This window comes from Lipotes vexillifer, unplaced genomic scaffold, assembly GCF_000442215.2.
Source record: "Lipotes vexillifer unplaced genomic scaffold, Lipotes_vexillifer_v1.1 scaffold905, whole genome shotgun sequence".
Classification (NCBI taxonomy): domain Eukaryota; kingdom Metazoa; phylum Chordata; class Mammalia; order Artiodactyla; family Lipotidae; genus Lipotes; species Lipotes vexillifer.
In genome coordinates this window covers 110,805-115,298 of record NW_006796034.1, presented here as the reverse complement: position 1 = coordinate 115,298, position 4,494 = coordinate 110,805, and positions in this window count along the sequence as shown.

Genomic DNA, 4,494 nt, shown 5'->3' with positions numbered 1-4,494 from the left:
TAGGGAAAGGAACATATGAAGGAGTAGCATGAGAGAAAGCTATTCACGGAAGTGTAGTATTTAAGGTTCTTCCAGTTGCAAATAGCAACTCTAGCCAGTTAAGCTGACTTTACCAGAAGGATGCTGGTATACCTCACAGAATGTTGGTATTGTTGGATAATCAGGGAAACTCAGTAGTAGGAATCCATAAACTGTCCTCATCGTGGGCTGTAAACAACTCCCCATCTCTATGCACCTCAGTTCAAAATTCCAGTTTCCCAGGAGGGCAAGTCTGTTTGGCCAGTTTGGGTCAGATATCTACCCCCGTGTCACTCAGCCATGACTAGACTACAAGTTACATGTGTGGATACTGCAGCAGTTCTGTCCCTGTGCTGGGGAGGGAGATGGCACTGTGAGCTGTGTGTCTGGCCTAAGAGGTATCCATTGTATTTTATTATTTAGTTGCCTTTCCCCATATGTACAATGACAAAAACACCTCCAGCCTACTTGATCCAGCCATTCTAGTCCAACAGCCCGTGCTCTTGTCCTCTTCCATGCCCAAAAGTACATCCAACTGCTGGAAAGGACATCTTAGAGTTATTGTTCTCTTAGTCCTGATCTCTGGAGGTAAAGTGCCCATTCTTCTAGGTCTCATCTAGGTGTGGGTCCTCATTGTCTTGCAATCCAAGAACTAAATGGTAAGTTTAATCACTACCAGTACACTGTAAATAATTTGGGAGCCAGGGGTCTCAGTGGTTGCTACAGAAAGAAAGGAAGGAGAATAAAAGTGACAGTTGTTTTATTTATTTTAAAATTTTTTATTTATTTTTATTCATTTATTTTTGACTGCTTTGGGCCTTCGTTGCTGCGCGCGGGCTTTCTCTAGTTGCAGCTAGCAGGGTCTATTGTTCGTTGCAGTGTGCAGGCTTCTCATTGCAGTGGCTTCTCTTTGTTGCGCAGCACGGGCTCTAGGCATGCAGGCTTCAGTAGCTGTAGCACGCGGGCTCAGTAGTTGTGGCACAGGTGGTCAGTTGCTCCGTGGCATGTGAGATCTTCCCGGACCAGGGCTTGAATCCGTGTCCCCTGCATTGGCAGGCGGATTCTTAACCACTGCACCACCAAGGAAGTCCCAATGACAGTTATTTTAAAAGGGAAAAAATTGGGTAATTTTTCAGTCTTCAGATACTCCAGCAATATATTCCCGCTACTATTGAACACATAACTGATACGTATGACAGCCCGTTACAAGCTTCCTTGCTTGTAGCTAATATCTCAGCTGACTGAGAACTCTGCCTACTAGGGTAATTTAAGCCTTCATTTGTAGAGGTCTACGCCTTTGGTGATCTTCAGTGCCAATTGTGTCAAACTAAACAAAGGCAATGTAGCAGACTGGAGAACAACACTGAGGTAGAATGACTGGAAACCAATGAATGTTCTTTCAATAAATGGTCTCTACTTAACAGATAATGAAACTGAAGCACAGAAAATTTATTAACTCTTAAGCTACAGAAGAGTTAAGATTTAAACCCATGCTGTCTGGCTCCAGAAAAACCGTTCCTCACATTTATGTTATACTGCTTGTGTACTGTTAGTGTGGAGATTGCATACTGGGGATGAGCCTTCCATACCTGGGATTAAGTCATGCTGTGGTTCTTCAGCTTTAACTAGCCTTGTGACCAAAACAAGTTATTTAATTTTTCTAAGTTTCAGTCTTTTCATCTATAAAATGGGCATATCCTTTGTGCATTGCACCATACCTGTCATTTGATAAGTAGATTTATTAAATGGTGGCTATTATTAATAAAAATATATTGAGCATTCTGTGGTAGGCACTGCATGTACAGTGGAACAGAGGATGGACATAATTCCTGTGCTCATGGATCTTCCAATTAAAAGGATCTGAACCAAGCCATAAAATGAGAACAGGAGGGGCTTCCCTGGTGGGGCAGTGGTTGAGAGTCCGCCTGCTGTTGCAGGGGACACGGGTTTGTGCCCCAGTCCGGGAGGATCCCACATGCCATGGAGCGGCTGGGCCTGTGAGCCATGGCCGCTGAGCCTGCGCGTCTGGAGCCTGTGCTCCGCAACGTGAGTGGCCACAACAGCGAGAGGCCCGCATACCGCAAAAAAAGAAAAAAAAGAGAACAGGAATGTGTGGTCCACACAGTTGCCTCCCTCACCTTGCATCATGAACACCAAGACTGACATATGGGAACATAACGGTGATTGGGAGCTGAAGACGACAGATCAGGAAAGAAAACAAGCCTGGAACAATCAAGAGTAAAGGGAGCAAGACAAAGGATCAGGCATGAAATCAGGAAAACTCCCAAGAGAAAGAGTACCCTCCTGGTTTTCTAGTTCGTAAATCGGGATTTTACAAGAAAAGTGGAGGGAATGGATCAAGAAGTTTGTCATAGAACAGGAAGTTAGAGTAGCTGAAATGGTAAGTGAGAGAGACCTGTGGAGATGGAGTGGTATATATTCACTACACACTGTAGAAAGCATGATTAAAGAGAAGAAAATGAGAAACATTAAAAAAAATTCTCCTCCTGATTTGGAGAACAGCCATACTTTGTAATATGAGCCAAGAGATAAAGTCAACTTTGTCTCTCAAGGGGGGGAAATAATAAGCCTTTTTTCAGGCTAAATTCCCTTGCTACCCGGTTTGTTTTCTTAACTGTAAATGATCACTGGGAAAAGAACAGGCTTTAGAGATTCTGCCCAAGCAATTCACAGACTGTTTTCTTGGTAATAACTATGTAGCTCTTTTCTCAGTCAGGCTCACAGGCAGGATTTAATCTTGGTTTCTGATGGAAAGTATCTTTAACATTTATCAAATGTACCAAAATAGCTCTAAAAGTGTCTTAGGAAGTATGTGGGGGAAGAAAAGTGAATTATATATAACCTTGGGGTGACCTCATATAAAATTATGCAGATTTACCCTTATGATCGTGGTTATATAATTTGACCTAAATCATTGTCAGGGTTCAGGCCAGCAGTTATCACAGTGAGATAGGAAATGGATTCATTGATTATGTATAGTGTTTTCAGGAGCACCTAACAGTAAGTAGCTTAATTTGTGGATAAATTACAGGCAAAGTGGTTGAGAAAGTCATAGTTCCCAAGTAAACCCCAGTTTACAGTGTTCACCATCTGTGAACATCTTTCATCTTCAGTAAAATTAAAAGTAGGGTTACTGTTTGGACTGGAAATATGTATTTTTGTGATTATTTTGTTTGTTTGTTTAGGTGACAAGAACATCTAAAGCACAAAGCCTGTCTTTTACACAGATGCTTTTCTATGTGTTTGCAGCTTCAATTTAAAGGATAGCAAAGTTGATTTCAATTTCTGTGCTGTAATTATGTTGATTATATTGGAAAAACATGAACCAATACATTTAACTTTACGAACTGGTTACAGAAACTTATCCATGTATATGAAATTTGTTGAGCATTTCATAAGTTCATAAATAATATTTACCTTCTGAATAATGATAGTATATACATTGATGCACATATCCCATATAATACAATGATTATTGGCTTGTTGAGAAAAATATGATCATAAAATATAGGTCATTACAGCCCAGATACAGAGCAATAAAAAATTTAAAATATCTGACACCACAAGTCTGTATTAGCAATAACATTGTTATAAAATACTTATAGCATTCTTGATTTATTTTTAAAAACCCAGAGATTCATTCAGTATCTTTCTGGCATTTGAACTGACGTCTCTTCATCTTCCACACAGTTGCTGACTGAGAAGGAAAATGGTTAGATTTGTCAAGCAGCTTTATAGTTTCACATTAAATTTCAAAGTTATTGAGACCCAAGGAGAGAAATAATAACAGTGGCATTCGTAATCAGCAAGAAAAGTATAAATTATACACTAAGTGAAGGAGCCACTGGCCAATTGTTTAGAGGAAAAAAAATACACCATGTGCCAAATTAAATTCCTGGTGGATTAAAGATTTTAATGTAAAAATCAAACCATAAAATTACTAAAAGAAAATATAGAAAAATACTTATATAGTCTTGGAAATGGGAATTATAGCACATGAAATGTAAAGCAAAGATTCATTTTTAAAATACATAAAAAACTAAAAAGTGTTTTGGAGATCACCAAAACATTAAAGGGCAAATACCAAACTGGAAGGGAAAAAAACCACCAAAAAAGTAAAAGGCAGACACCAAAACTGGAAGGGAGAAAAAGGGACAAAGGGTTAAGAAGTCTTACAAATCACTAAGAAAAAGATAAATAGCCAAATAGAAAAAAGGGCAAAGGACTTCTGCAGGTAAGTCGGAAAAGAAGGAATAGAAAGGGTCAATAAAGATGAATTTTTAAAATTTTTGTCAGTAATAAAAAATACAAATTAAAACAATATTAAAATGCCTTCTTTGCCTGTAGAATTGATAAGGATTACTTTAAAAGACTATCCGGTGTTAGAGAAGGTACTACAGCTGTTCTCAATAGCTTTTTGGCAAAGTGTCTGAAAAGCACATACCTTTTTTTTTT